Consider the following 17,045-nt stretch of genomic DNA (forward strand, 5'->3'; position numbering starts at 1 on the left):
AAATGAACTCTCAAATCTGACTATGTTCCCAATGCAAGGGCACTTACATTCATAAAAGGAACCTTATTGAAGTTCAAAGCACACAGTGCACCTCATACAATAATAATTGGAGATTTCCACACCACACTATCATCAAAGGACAGATCATGGAAAAAGAAACTAAACAGAGACATAGAGAACCTGACAGAAGTTATGAACCAAATGGATTTAACAGATATTTATAGAGAATTTCATCTTTTTTTTTCAGTCCAGGTCCGTTATTTCCTTTGTGTACATTAGGCCATGAGTCCGTATGGAATGGACTCCAGAAGCTCGGGCTCCTTTCCCTTAGTCCTCACAAAGTGGGCTTCTCTGGGTGGCTCAGGCTGGAGCTTCAGCTGAACCCAGGTGCCCTCCTCTTTGGCTTCCTTTGGCTTCTGATCGTTCTCCTTCACCTGCTTCAGGAAGCCATCTCTGCTCTTCGAGTGCTTGATATGCTCAATCCGCACATTGATCCTCTTGGCCATAATCTTGCCTTTAACTTGCTTGTTTACAATGATGCCCAGGGCATGCTGGGTGACATTGTAGACTCTTCTGGTTTTGCCATGGTAACACTTATGGGACATTCCTTTTTGAACAGTGCCCATTCCCTTGATGTCTACAATATCACCCTTCTTGTAGATTTGCATGTATGTGGTCAAAGGAACAACTCCATGTTTCTTAAAAGGTCTAGAGAACATATACTGAGTACCTCTCCTCTTTCCTTTTGTGTTTGTCATTTTGGCGAGTTACTGGAAGATGGCTGCCCCAGCGGATGAGCATTTCATCTTAAAACTAAAGAATATACCTCCTTCTCAGCACGTCATGGTACCGTCTCCAAAATTGACCATGTAATCGATCACAAAACAGTCCTCACCAGGTACAAGAAGATTGAAATAATCCCATGCATCCTTTCAGATCACCCGTAACTAAGGCGGGTTGTCAATACCAATAAAAATGAAAGAATGCCCACATATACATGGAAGTTGACCAACACTCTACTCAATGATAATTTGATCAATGGAGAAATAAAGAAAGAAATTGAAGACATTTTAGAATTTAATGAAAACAAAGGCACAACATACCCAAACTTATGTGACACAGTGAAAGCAGTGCTAAGAGGAAAACTCATAGCTCTGAGTGCCTCCATAAAGAAACAGACAGCATACATTAGCAGCTTGACAACACACCTGAAAGCTCTAGAACAAAAAAAAAGAGCAATACATCAAAGAGGAGTAGAAGGCAGGAAATAATTGAACTCAGGAATGAAATTCATCAAGTACTATGCAAAAAATCAACAAAACCAGGAGCTGGTTCTTTGAGAAAATTATGAAGAGAAATAAACCATTAACCAGACTATCCAGCAGGCACAGAGCATGTATCCAAATTAACAAAATCAGAAGTGAAAACAGTCATTTCAACAGAATCTGAGAAAATTAAAAAAAAAATCAGATCACACTACAAAAGCCTATATTCAACAAAACTGGAAAATCTGGAAGAAATAGACAATTTTCTAGACAAATACAGGGTACTAAAGTAAATCAGGATCAGATAAACCATCTAAAGAGTCCCAAACTCCTAAAGAATTAGAAGCATTTATTAAAAGTCTCCCATCCAAAAATAAGCCCAGAAACAGCTGGTTTTAGTGCAGAATTCTATCAGTTCTTCATAGAAGACCTCATGTCAATTCTGTTCAAACCATTTCACAAATTAGAAACCGAAAGAACACTACCCAATCCTTTCTATGAAGCTACAATTATGTTTATACCTAAACCACACAAAGACCCAACAGAGAAAGAGTTCTCCAGACCAATTTCCCTTATGAATATCAACTCAAAAATACTCAACAAAATCTTGAAAACCAAATCCCAGAACACATCAAAACAATCATCCATCATGATCAAGTAGGCTTCATCCCAGGGATGTAGGGATGGTTCAATTTATGGAAATTCATCAATGTAATCCACTATGTAAACAAACTCATGATAATCTCATTAGATGCTGAGAAAGCATTTGACAAAATTCAATACCCCTTCATGTTAAAAATCTTAGAAAGATCCAGAATTCAAGGTCCATACCTAAACATAATAAAAGCAATATACACCAAACCAACATCAAATTAAATGGGGAGAAACTCAAAGCCATCCCACTAAAATCGGGGTCTAGGCCATGCTGCCCACTCTCTCCCTACTTATTCAATATAGTAACCGAAGTCTTAGTCAGAGCAATCAGACAACAAAAGAAGGTCAAAGGGATACAAATTGGAAAGGAAGAAGTCAAAATATTGCTATTTGTAAATGATATGATATATACTTAAGTGACCCCAAAAGTTCCACCAGAGAAGTACTACTGAGCAGATGCTTCAGTCTTCCTTAAAAGGGGCAACAAAAATCTTCATAGGAAGGAATATGGAGACAGAGTTTGTAGCAGAGCCTTAAAGAATGGGCATTCAGGGCCTGCCCCACCTAGGGATCCAGCCATATACATACAGCCACCAAAATTAGACAATATTGATGAAGCCAAGAAGTGCATGCTGACAGTAGCCTGATATAGCTGTCTCCTGAGAGGCTAAGCCAGGGCGTGACAAATACAGAGGTGCATGCTAAGAGCAAATGATTGAACTGAAAACGGGGTACCTTTTGGAGGAGTTAGAGAGAGGATTAAAGGAGCTGAAGGGTCTTGAACCCCATAAGAACAACAATAAAAACCAGAGCTCCCAGGGACTAAAGCACTACCCAAAGAATACACATGGACAGACCCATGACTCCAGCTGCATATGAAACAGAAGATGGCCCTGTTGGGCACCAATGGAAGGAGAAGCCCTTGATTCTGCCAAAGCCAGACCCCCGCCGCAGTGTAGCAGTATGTTAAAGAGGGACGGCGGGATAGGGTGGTGGTTGTGGAGGGGGAACAAGTTTATAAAAAAGGGGGGAGGGGCATGGTATAAGGGGGTTATGGACGGGAAACCAGGAAAGGGAATAAAATTTGATATGTAAATAAAAATAGCTAATAAATAAGGGGGGGGAGTCAGTCATTGTTTCTGCATGTAGATTCCTGGAATCAAATTCAGGTCATCAGGCTTGTTAGAGTGCAACTTTGAACTCTGAGCAATCTTATTGCCAGAATTGTATTTTCTAAATTATAAAAGTAAAGCCTCATACAAAATTATGTATCCATTTATTACTTTTGAAATTTATATGTTCTCTTTTTTCTTTTTGAGTGGAAACTTAATTTTTCAATAAGAAATGACCCTTTCAAAATCAATAAACTTTCTTAGCTCATTGCATGAATATTCCATCTAGAAAATGCAAAAACTTACACCCATTCACTTCTTCTTTCTTCCTGTCTTGTTTTCTTCAATGAGTTCTTTTAAATCTCCAAGGTTAAAATAAATTTTAATATTCATCAAATAGTCATATTTAAAATAAAATATTGCCCATAAATTAATAATGAGACACTTTTCATTTTTCCTTTGTATTAACAAATATTAGCAAATAAAGAAGAAGCAAATGTAGCAAGGTACACAGAATCATCACTGGAATAAAGATTACCTCATTAACACTCCTGGAAAGGTGGGCCTATGTATAAAACAATCCAACTTAAAACAGGGTTCAAGTTTAAGGATTGAAGATATGCCTGCAAATCCCACATAATATTTCTACTTATTTGTATGCTTGTTTGAGAATGTGGAGAAAGTAGAAAAATGATATTTTTTCTTGCATGTATTTCAATTATCATAATTTAAAAAAAATTTTTATTAGATATATTTCTTTCCTTACATTTCAAACGTTATTCCCCTTCCTGGTTTCCAGACCATAAGCCCCCATCTCCTCCCCTCCCCCTCCCCCATACGGGTAATACCCCTATACATTCCCCTTATTGCACCCCCATATTCCCCTGCACTGGGGGTCCAACCTTGGCAGGACCAAGGGCTTCCCCTTCCACTGGTGCCCCAACAAGGCCATTCTCTGCTACATATGCAGTTGGAGCCCTGGGTCAGTCCATGTATAGTCGTTCGGTAGTGGTTTAGTCCCTGGGAGCTCTGGTTGGTTGGCATTGTTGTTTTTATGGGGTTGCAAGCTCCTTCAACTCTTTCAATCCTTCCTCTAATTCCCCCCAAGGGGGTCCTATTCTCAGTTTGGTGGTTTGCTGCTGGCATTGACCTCTGTATTGGACATGCTCTGGATGTGTCTCTCAGGAGAGATCTATATCCGGTGTCTTTAGCATTTGCTGAAGGAGGCAGAGGCAGGAGGATAAGGAGTTCCAGGCCAGCCTAGGCCACACATAATTTTTTCCTTAAAAATGATATCTTTTTATTCAAAGAATTTTAGATAAGGGTATTGATAAAAAAATTGAGACTTTGATTGGAGAGCCGAAATTCGTTCATGTTTCAAAACTCTCAAAAGTAAATTGAATTTATTTTCAAACTTTCAAGACGACTCCACATTTATCCCAGCATGCCCACTTTTTAGGACTCTTTACTGTAGAGATGCATCACAAAATGTCACTCAAAATAACACATAAAAATTGCTGACTGCAGTATTCTTTCAGCCAATGAACGATCAAACTATGTAAATGTTAAATGCTTTGTTGAATGGATTGTGATTTTGGAATACTTGGAGGTTATTTTCCAATATAAGTAGGACAATGTACACTGGAATGGTTTTTGTTATGAAACATACTCACTAGGATAGTTATTTTTCCATGTCAACTTCACTACATCTGGAATACACTGATGAGGTACACATATGCGGGATTATAATAATTAAATCATTTGAACTGGGAACACCTTCTGGTGGCAGTCAATATAAAATATGTGGACAAATTAAGCATCTGCTCTTTGCCTATTTGCCCTCACTCTCACTGGCAAGTTTATTCTTTCACTGCCATTAAAGCACACTCCTTTTGGATTCGACCATATACTGAAAGCCAGCATACTGAAAATCCAGTCTTATGGGCTGAACAAGTGTTGGATTCTTGGGATTAATGTTGGCAGAAGACCATTGCTGAACTAACTAGATCACAGATTATAAGCATCTCTGCATACCAGAACACATGTACATGTACACACACACACACACACACACACACACACACGCATTTATCTATTGTCTCTGTTTCTCTAGAGAATCAAATACATACAATTTTAATATGAACATATATACTTACAGATGATGTATATAATGCATGTATTACATAAGAACATAAATGTTATGTATTATAAATGCATTTAATATATCTTATAATATATAATAAGAAAATATGCATATTCTTTAGTTCTTCAAATAATTGCCAGCAACATACTGAAGGAAATAGAATGTAAAATACCTTTAACAATTCAAATAAATATTTAGAAGGCTGAACTAAACTTTCTTTGCATTGCAAACATCTATAAACCTAGTTTTATATAGTTTACATTATAGAAGATTATTTTAGTTCTGGGTTTAAAATAATTTATGGCTGAAATTAATAATGAAATACCAATGTTTTTATTCAGAGTTCAGCATACATTGTTTCACTGGTCAAGTAAGTGCATAATCACAATATACTCCAAAGGAGACCCAGTATAGATGCCATTTTTTAAAAATGAAAAGGCATAGATTTTATAATCCTTTATTTTATTTTAGTCAATCTAGGCATTGAACCTAGGCTCACAATAGTGTAAACCAGTGTCCTATACCTCCACTCATCTCTCGCTCTCATGTAAGCATCTTAAGCCAATTTTAAATCCAGTGAAATATAAGAGTCAAATTTCAAGTAAAATAAAATTAGAATTAATTATTATTTATGCTATTTTATTATAAAACTATATCTTAGTGTTTCTTGAGTTCAGAAATTTTGCTCTGCTTTAAGGTATTAGAATATTATATGTATGGTGTAGGAAGCATAGAATCCTGGCAGCTTATAAGCAATAAAACCGCAGATATACAAAAATCATCTAATTAATTCTAAAATCCAGTTCCTTTGAAAGAGAAACATGTTCATAGCTGTTTTTCTATTCAGCATTCAGTCTCTCTTTCAGTTAAACACATTTATTTCTTCAGGAAACACTGTAGTTGCTGAGTTTATGTCCTGCTTATTTCCCAGCCATCATTTTTCTAGGACAGCTGTTGTTTTATGTAAACTAACTATAAATAGAAAACACAGCGCACAGAAATTAAAATGAAGATAATTAGGAAATATCAAGTGTCATGGGTGCAAATCTATTTTGTAGGTGTTTATGTTCACAGAAACGACATTCATGCAATAATCTAAAAATATACTAAATTAAGAACATATAATAAGAAGGCTAAGGATACTTTTACACGCTAGGTACATGATTTATTGCTATGTGATTTCTTACTTAGAGTGTTTGTACACTGCATTTGAAAATTTACATTCAAGTCTGGTGAGATAGTTCAGTGATTAAAAGCAATTGTTGCTCTTGCTAAGGACCCAGGTTCCTAGTACCCACATGGTGCCCTACCACTATCTACAATTCACTGCCCTCTTCCAACTTCTGAAATGCCTAGTCATGCATGTGGTGTACATATTTCATGAAGTCAAAAGACTCATACATAAAATGAATACAGAATTTATGAATAAAAACAAGAAAAATGACTTTATATTAGGTTAATAAAAAGATACTTAGAATGGAGTTTTAGAACCACAAATTATACGGTCAGAATTGACTAGATATTCCTTTTCTGATTTATCAAAACATACCATGTAACATTAAAATATTATATCACCTTTTTGGAGGCTAAGCTTAAAAGTATATACATGAGGAATTTATTAGAATTACTATGAATTTAATAAACAGAAGAAACTTCCTATATTAAGCACTCTTTGAAATCTATCATAAACACTTAAGCAGCTGGGCTAGAACTCCCAATTTCTAAGTCTTCAGATTATCTCAATTGCTGGCATTTCTTTTAATTCTCTGAATGATGCTATCTTAGTCAGCATTCTATTGCTATGAAGAGACACTATGAACACTGCAACTCTTGAAAAACAGACCATTTGACTGAGGCTTGCTTACAACTTCAGCTGATTATTATGACAGGGATAAATGATGCTGAAGAACTGGTTGAGAGTTCTACATCTGGATCTGCAGGCTGCAGGGGGAGAAAGAGAAAGAGAGAAAGAGGGAGAGGGGGAGAGAGAGAGAGAACAACTGATGACTTAGAAGTCCATTCCCAGTGACACTTTATCAAACAAGGTGACCCCTCCTGATCCCTGTCATGTGGAACCACTGTTTGATTACTAAGATTCCAATCTATGATCTAATAGGAGGCATTCTTATTCAAACCACCACAAGTGCCAATGCTCTAGGTCCATGCTTTCTACTGGAACATGAGAATTTTCAGTCAGTATCTGCTGAATGACTGATGTAGGAGTCTTAGTGATGTTTGTTATGTTTATCACTCCAACATACGTGGGATGTGAAATGGTCTTTGAATAGTGGAGGGATTCTCTAAGTGGAGGCTGATATGATCACTAAAACCTGTAGAATGATCAAGTCTTTTTAGGGACTCCTTAGAAATGTATGGATTTCAGTGGATCTTTATTTATAAAATCATAGGGTTGTTTTCAGAAAAAGTGAAATGATGATATGTTTCTAACAGATCTTTTCATTTGATACAAATTCCATAGGTTCAGGGTCTGCATTGAGTTGATTGAGGCTTAATATTGATAGAAAGAGAAGATTTGTTCCAAGGACAGTGACTTTAGAAAGCTTCCTAATGCTACTGAACCTCATCCAATCTGTTCATTTTTACAATGGTAAAAGAAACATACTCTGATATTGACAATGGCATTAGTAGACTCTGACTAAAATTACTAGGTAACTGTCTGAGGCTGCCTATGAGCTAAATAATATCAAAGTGACATTTGCTGCAGTTGATGTTGTTGTGGCTCCAGAGCAAATGTCAACACAGGAAGGCTGGGAAGGTTTGCTGTATGAAAATATGTCAGCATAAATATAATAATGATAGAAACAGATTAACTGTGCATCCCAGTAACTAATGGCCTTATTTAAGCTCCTTGATTTGCAATGATTGTTAGGAGGCAATGACATCTAATGTTTTTATTCTTAGAATATTAATAGATCTCTGATGAGTGGTAGGTTGATAATATAAACATTCAATACATATATTGTTCCATGGCCTTATCTATGGAATGCCCTGTCATTTTCCCCAGGAGTTGAAACTCTTTCTGCTCAAGCAGATGGCAAAAGTCACTTAAGTTACTGAGAATATGACCACTTGTAAAAATTAAAATCTTGATGAATATTAGGAAATGTCACATACTTTTTTTATATGTCCAAGTTTTCCACTGCTCTCACAAAATTCTTTATAGTTAATCACATTTTAAACATGTATTTGTGTGTGTGTGTGTGTGTGTGTGTGTGTGTGTGTGTATTCGTGTGTCTGTGGGTGTCAGGGCCACCTCTTTTGAAGCAGAGCTTCCACAGCACATGTATGGAGATAAGAATAAGACTGGTAGGAGTCACTTTTGTCCTCCCACCATGCATGTTCTGAGGATTAAACTCAGGTTGCTAGGTTTTGCCACAAACACCTTTACCTGTTGAACCAGCTAACCACCCAGTTTTTCATCCTAAATATACACTTTGAATTATGGGGCAAACTAAATGTCTAGAACCGCGATACCAATTCAAATTCCATTCAGCATTACACATAGGAATAAATAGGGAGATTGTATTGCTCTAAGGAACTCTCTATCTCAGAACTTAACTGTTTACAAACAAACTTTATGAGACTCAGAACACTTCAGGAGGGCAGCCCTACAGCTCCTGATACAGGGATTTCTCATATCACCATTTCTTCTTTCTTTCTTGTATACTTTTGCTTCTAATAATTTATATCAAATAATGTCTTTCCCTTGAATGAAGTAAGAACACTATTTAAAGTCTACTTAGTTGTGTTTCAATGTGATTTTGTTCCTTTAGCATTAAAAGGACGCTTCAGCAATAATTGATCTTACATTTAGATAAAAATTAACATGTTTCTTTAAACACAATCTTTTTGCTTAGTGAAGTTTTCAAAGTTGCATGATGACTTACGGTAATTATTTTTGATTTTTTAGAGTTTCTCCTTTGTGAATGTAAACTGGTTCAGATCACTAAGATATTGGTAATACAATTTGTATTAAATAACAATAATATATCAAGAAAACGATTAAAGTATTAAACAATGTTTCAAGATATGTTATTCTTTAGAACCATGCAAAACATAACCCTTTGCATTCATCAGTCTACATGTAAAATTTGTCCTTTTTTATGAAAATACTTTGTTAGTATAGAAGTACAATAAATACTAAACTACTTTATAGTATATTAACTACCTTATAGTTGAACACATTGTTTAAACATCAACTTATGTAATTTTTAAATATTAAATATACTGTATATTTGAATAATCTTACTTAGTTCTTACAAAAACATTTGGTTTGGATCAGCAGTGTTCTCTTACCTTTTCAATAGCACATTTGATCCCTGACTCTGCTGACTTTGAATGGGAAACAAAATTGTGCGGAAGAGCATACTTCCTCCAGGAATATACAGCCGGACTGGACACAGCTCATTGTTATGCCTGTAAATCTGGCTGAATTCCCTGTCCTTCTTAAATGACTATATCTCCTCAAAAGTTGTTGGCGTTTTAATTAGAAATGGAAAATATATTTTTCTGATTACTCAGAACTTTCCTTAGTAGCTATGAAAACATCCTGATGGAAATACAGAAGTTTTCATAGGCTTGTACTCTACTTTTATTTGCATTTCTTCTCTATTTTGTTTTGGTTTTAACAAGTAATTATTTATTTTTTCATATTCATATATAATATATATTGCTATATATTCCTTGTATAGCCTGTAATTTGCTAATAAGCTTCTAAAAAATCAAGAATGTTAGAATGTTATTAATGAACTACTAGATTCACTTGTCAAGTATACTGCTTATGGACACACACAGACAGACACAGACAAACACACATACACATAAAGGTATTATGAACACACACACACACACACACACACACACACACGAGGGTAGAACACTAATTTATAGTGTCAGGCTTTGCTTCAAGCACTTGTATTGGAATTATTCCCTAGATATCATTCATTTAACTAATGAGAGAAACTAAATATATTCCAACTGTTTGTTTCTAAATGCTTATAAATAAAAGTTACTTTCCTACCATTGAGGGAAGGAAGTTTCTACACTTCATGTTAATTCAATATTAGCTCTTCAAGAAATTTATCTATGGCTATAACTTCAGCACGGACACTAAATGAAAAGATATTGTGCACATTTCTTCCTCAGGACAAAGAAAAGGTGTGACTGAGTGTTATAGGTACTAATAGAACACAATTAGGTATAATTTAAGAAGTTGGAAAAGGACTTGAAAAACAAATGTACAGTGAGTTTTTAATCAGAAATGAAAAGAAATGCCTCTACTTTTCTGTCAGAGAAAATAGTAGAAGTGATTTAGGATATTTAATCAATGTATTTGTTTAGACATGTGAACAGCGAACAAAAGACTGATCAAAAGTCATCAGGAAAAATGAGGAACATGGAAATACAAGGAGTGGTTGAGGGTCAGAAAAAGTGAATGTGTGTACGCTTAAAGTGCTATTTAGGTAGATATATGCTTGATAGAAAGATCAGAATTTCATATTGTTGGCTCTTTCTTTTCTCCAAGAAATGCATGTGAGTTCTGTAAATTGTGACAATAAATGAATGTGAAAGCCACATCCTTGGTTTGAGCATGAGCCTACTGAAAGTACTCTGCCCACAGAAATGCTTGTTTCAAATTATGTAATCTTGTCTTTAGGTTGTAGCCTAGCTTTTAATGGCTGAATCATCAGTCCAGGCACATGTTGAGCACTAGAAGAAATAGCCTCTCCAGGAGGGAGGGTTATCTCCTTATTGGTTGTCCAATGCAGAGTAGTCACTCTTGAACACACATAGACTAATCAGGCTGTGCATACATACATCTATTTATTCAACAAATATAATCATTAGAAAAGGCCATGATCTTGAGTGCATGGGGACATGAAAGGGGTAAGAAGGAGGGTAGTTGAGAGGGGCTGGAGGTACTAAAGGGAGGGAGGAAAGTAGTATAATTCTAGTTCAATAAAAACATTAAAGTGTCCATAATCTTAACAATCATATTAAACTTTTCATAATCTATAATTCATCATTTATAAAGTAAACTGGTAATTCGCATGATTTTTGCAAATAAGCCACTGGATTTTAGCTCATTTGAAATATGAGGAGTGGATTGTTTTGTGAACCACTGAATTATTGACCTGGGAATAAATCACCCTTTATCTTTCAATGGACATATAGCCCAGAGATGGAGGAGGAAGTTTTCAACTTGCATCAAATCTAGCTACACCCTTCTCCCATTTCCTGTGCTCCATCATTATTCTTACATGACTCATGCATGAAAGAATTGAGCTTTTCCTTCTCAGAAAATATCCACTCAACAAAGGAATTAGAAAACAAAGAAATGAGTGCAGAAAACACAAAAATAATACAAACAAGAAAGGTAATTATATCAATAATTAAAAATTATTCTCAAAATGCTTCACATACTCAATATCTAAGCACTGGCTCATATCTGTAATGTAATGGAGACTACCATGTATACTAAACATGGTAAAATAGTAATATTTGATGCACTTCTTCAGTTATAGGGAATGTGCACAATGAATAAGAGCAGCAAAAGACACATTTAAATGTAACATTATCAATACTATTATGCTATAATTTTGATACATCCTTTTCAGATATTGAAAACAATTGGTTGATTGGTTTTTATGCATTATTCAAGCAGGGGATTGGTACTAGCAATTAACGCATTTCAAATATAACCTTCCTTCAGTAACTCATTTGGTTGGGTTCTTGGTTTTATTATTTCTTTGCGACACTTTAAAACTCTTGTGTATATCCACATCTTCATATAGAGAAATGACAAACGCCTAAAGTTCTTTATGCCAAGTGGTAGGCAATGGTAAATTATATTATAATATCAGGAAAACAACTATGTAAGAAGACAAATTGTAATTTGGCAGCTAAAGAAAAAGACTTAGTTCTCTTTGCATGCTTTTGTTGCTGATGGATAAAGGTAGTGCCCCCAGTAACTACTTGCGTGTGTTAAGACCCTGAGTGTGCTGAAGGTTAATGGCCATTTAGCTTCATAAGTTTGGGAAGAAATGAGTAGAGCCAACAGGATATTTCACAATATTTTGCCAACTGAGTTATAAAGTGCAGCTGAATTGAATCCCAGATTTCTTGGTGGCTAAGGTTTTAATATAGCAATGAGTCATGAGACCTGGAATTACCTCAAGACACCACAGAAGAGTCTACATAATGGGAAGGATGCTAAACATGGTTCAGGTGTTATGAGGGTTGCAAACTTCTCCAGAAACCTTACAGATTCAAATAATGGAAATTCTTAAGGTCCCTAATTTACATTTTTTTCTGCCATGAATAGTCATTTGTGATTAAGGGTTGATCACAAGGGACAAATAAATCAGTATTTAATTCTTAGTTTTCTTTTTGATAAAGCTATATTACATGTCAGTGTTTGGCAATGTTCATGCCATAGTCTCATTATGACATTCTGATCGAAATGCTCCGTTTAAAAAGCTATTTGATTTGGGTCATTTTTAGTGAAGCAGATGAAACAGACGCATAATAAAAGCAGCATCACATACACATTAACAAAGAAATATAAAACATATATTTTCAATATGTTGTAGGTTGTTCGTAATGCATAAGTATCGGCTAAATGTTTAAATAAAATCAATGTTGCATTACTACAACTTCACTATAAACCATGTTAGCAATATATTTTTCGTTTAATAATTTTGAATGATTTCATACTCCCAATGCAAATAAATGACATATTTCAGTATTCATAAATTGTAAATGTGTAGAGTTGCAGTGAAATCCAAATCTTATGATATCCACAGACAGACCAAGGTAGGAATTAACATATAAAAAATAGAAGACAAATGCATTCCTTCGTTTATTGTGCTCAAATAAACCTTGCTGTTTTAGTGCATGATTAACTGCAGTTCAATGATACCTTCTCATACATAATGTGTAAGTTCAGTTTAGAACTCAACCATATGTTTTTCTATGATAGAGCAGCTATAAGAAACTCTCATTAAACTCTCCTATAATGAGTGCTATCATGAGTGCAAGTAGATGTAAAATGATTCATGGTTTAGATCATCAACATACCTGTAGGTATCAAGCAAGAATCTCCCAATTTCAGATTCCGCTTTACCATGAGGTAGCATTCCATGGAGTGCATGTTCACATGGGGCACATATGACCTCATTACTCAATGGTTCTTTTCTGCCTTTCTAATAATGCGAACTTCAACTAATTTACCTTTGCAGGTTACAAAAGAAAACAATATATTTCCTTTTTTATTGAATATTTTTATTTATCTTTCAAATGTTATCCCTTTTCTCCAACCCAATCATCCACCCCTTTCCACCTCCCTGCCCCAACATCCCCTTCACCGGGAAGTCTAGCATTGGCAGGACCAAGGACTTCTCCTCCCTTTGGTGCCCAACAAGGCCATCCTCTGCTACACATGCAGCTGGAGTCAGGACTGTGTCCATGTGTACTCTTTAGATGGTGGTTTAGTCCCTGGGAGCTCTGGTTGGTTAGTATTGTTGTTCTTATGGGGTTGTACACTCCTTCAGATCCTTCAATCCTTTCACTGACTTGTCTAATAGGGACACTATTCTCAGTTCAACAGCTGGTTGCCAGCATTCGTCTCTGTATTTGTCATGTTCTGGCAGAGCCACAATATATTTTTACCCATTTAAAAAGAGAAGAGCTCCATGTTACCTTTAATTGTTGGGTTACATTACCAAAACTACTCATTTCTCTAAATATTTAGAAACACTAAATATTAATACAATTAAGGCCAGAAATAATGATATGAGCTGAGGACTTTGAAACTAAGGCTACAATTTAAATAGTGATAAAATTTTTTATCAACTAAACAGGTGGGTATGTGGTCATGTGAGTATGCACTGTTTCACATGCACATATACACTTATGGGGTGGAGGGGTGTCAAGATAGATAGATGATAGATAGATAGATGATAGATAGATAGATAGATAGACAGACAGACAGACAGACAGACAAAGACAGATGAGAAAGGACAGAAAGAAAAAGACAGAAAAATATTTAATCTTTTTTGTTAAGTTTGGTTTCAATTTCTGTAGAACATGCTTTTCATTATCTGTTGAGTACGGAAATAAAGAAATCAAACACTATTAATGTGAAGCAAATAATTTATCAGTTTGTAAGAATGCATAAAAGGATTCCTTCAGTAACAAGTCAGTCCCTGGCTTTCAGTTGGTTTTCAAGAGTGTTTACTGAAAAAATAAAATCCTAATACATGTATCATGGTTATATAAAATCCAGACCCACAGTAACTTCACAACTCCTCTTGACACAAAAGTTGTGAAACTTAGGGATAAAATTTATCTGTGAAAAGGCATAATGACCTGTGATGTAATATAAAGGAATATATATTTGAGAAGAAAATTCAATGAATTAACAAATTTCATATTAGTAATGACAAAACATTCATAATAATAACTTGAAAAATAGAGATTGCGTGAATTGAAACACAAGTTTTCACAATTTTTTAACTCAGGGTAATATTTTCTAGTTCCATCAATTCACCTGCCAAATTCACGATTTCCTTGTTTTTAATAGCTAAATAGTATCCCATTGTATAAATAAACCAAATTTTCTGTATCCATTCTTCAGTTGAGGGACATCTCAACTGGGTTGCTTCCAGATTCTAGCTATTACAAACAAGGCTGCTATGAATACAGTGGAGTCCTTGTAATATGGTGGGGCATCTTTTGAATAAATGTCCAGGGGCAGTATAGCTGGATCTTCTGGAGAACTATTTCCAATTTTCTGAGGAACTGCCAGGTTGATTTCCAAAGTGGTTGTACCAGTTTGCTATCCTACCAGCAATGGACGAGAGTTCTCCTTTCTCTACAACATCATCAGCCTGGGCTGTCGCTTAAGATTTTGATCTTAGCCATTCTGAGTTATGTAAGGTGGAATCTCAGGGTCATCTTGCAATTCCCTGATGAATAAGGATGTTGAACATCTCTTTAAGTGCTTCTCACCAGTTGACATCCCTCTATTGGGAATGCTCTGTACCCTTCTTTTTAATTTTGGTTATTTGGATTTTGGAGTATAACTTCTATAGTTCTTTATGTATCTTGGTAATTAGCCCTCTGTGGGATGTAGTGTTAGTGAAATTTTTTGCCCAATCTGTAGTGTGCCATTTTGTCCTATTGACAGTGTCCTTTGCCTCACAGAAGATTTTCAGTTTCAATAGGTCCCCTTTATCAATTGTTGATCTTAAAGTATAAGCCAATGATGTTATGCTCCAGAAACTCTCCCCTGTGCCAAAGCTTTTGGTGCTAATCCCCACTTACTCTTCTACTTGATTCAGTGTATGTGGTTTGATGTTGAGGTCCTTAGTCCACCTGGAATTGAGCTTTGTACGGGGTGATAAATATGGATAGATTTGTACTTTTCTACCTGCACACCACTAGTTAGTCCAGCATCATTTGTTAAAGATGTTTGCCTTTTCACACTATATGGTTTGGGCTTCTTTGTTAAAAATCAAGTTTTCATAGATGTGTGGATTTATTTCTGGGTCTTCAATTCTATTTCATTAATAGATCTTTCTGTCTCTGTCCCAATACCATATTGCTTTTATCACGAATTCTCTGTATTACACCTTTAGACATTGTTAGTGATTCCTCCAGAATTTTTTTTTCAAAATTGTTTTGGCTATCCTCATTTTTTTTTTTGCTTTTCTATATGAAGTTGAGAATTCTGTTCTCATTTTTATGAAGAATTTTATTGGCAATTTGATTACAATAACATTGAATCTGTAGATTGGTAAGATGGCCATTTTCACTATGTTAATTCTACTGTGTCATGAGCATGGGAGATAAATTTCCATTTTCTGAAGTCTTCTTTGATTTTCTTCTTCTGGGACTTGAAGTTGTTGTACAGATGTTTCATTGGCTTATTTAGAGTTACAACAAGATATTTATAGTACTTGTAGCTGTTGTGAAGGGAGTTGTTTCCCTAATTTCTCTCTCAACCTGCTTATCATTTGTATAAAAGAAGACTACTGATTTGCTTGAGGTAATTTTATGTTCAGACACTTTACTGAAGTTGTTTATAAGCTGTAGGAATTTTCCGGTAGAATTGTGGGGTCACTTATGTATACTATCATATTATCTCTAAGTAGTTAATCTTGACTTTTTTCTTTCCAATTTATATCTCCTTAATCTCTTTTTGCTTTCTTATTGCTCTAGCTAGAACTTCAGGTGCTATATAGGTTAGATATAGAGACAGTGGTCAGCCTTGTCCAGTCCCCAATTTTAGTGGGATTGCTATTATTTTCTCTCCATTTAGTTTAATGTTGCCCACTGGATTACTCTATATTCTTTTCTGATGTTTAGGTATTAGCCTTGAATCCCTGATCTGTCCAAGCCTTCGAACATGAAGAGGTTTTGGATTTTATCAAAGGTTTTTTCAGTCTCAAAGAAGATGATCATTTGATTTTTTTCTAACATTTTAAAAAATTATCTTTAATCTTTTTTCCCAGTCTACTTATTGTCTCCCTCTTGGTCTGCCCTCTGACAGTTCCTCATTCTTATCCCCTGTTCCCATGAGGATGTCCCCACAGCCCACCCCACCCCACCTCACGCCTTCCACCCAGACTGTCCTCCCCACTCCCTGGGGTATCAAGTCTCTTGGGGTTTAGGTGTGTTTTCTTTTATTGAGGCCAGACCAGGCCGTCCTCTGCTGTATGTGCTAGGGACCTTGTAGAAGCTATTGTATGCTGCTTAGTTGGTGGCTCCCTGTCTGGAAGATCTCATGGGTCCAGATTAGTTGAGACTACTTGTCTTCCTATGAGGATGCCCTCCTTCAAATCTTCA

At 35.6% G+C, this 17,045-nt stretch overlaps 1 pseudogene; it reads right to left on the bottom strand.

Annotated features, from left to right (window-relative positions):
• Window positions 1-275: 275 nt before the first annotated feature.
• Window positions 276-758, bottom strand: Rpl21l5 (ribosomal protein L21 like 5; annotated as a pseudogene).
• Between the last annotated feature and the right edge of the window lie 16,287 nt (window positions 759-17,045).

This window comes from Rattus norvegicus, chromosome 1 (genome assembly GCF_021556685.1).
Source record: "Rattus norvegicus strain SHRSP/BbbUtx chromosome 1, alternate assembly SHRSP_T2T, whole genome shotgun sequence".
Taxonomy (NCBI): Eukaryota; Metazoa; Chordata; class Mammalia; order Rodentia; family Muridae; genus Rattus; species Rattus norvegicus.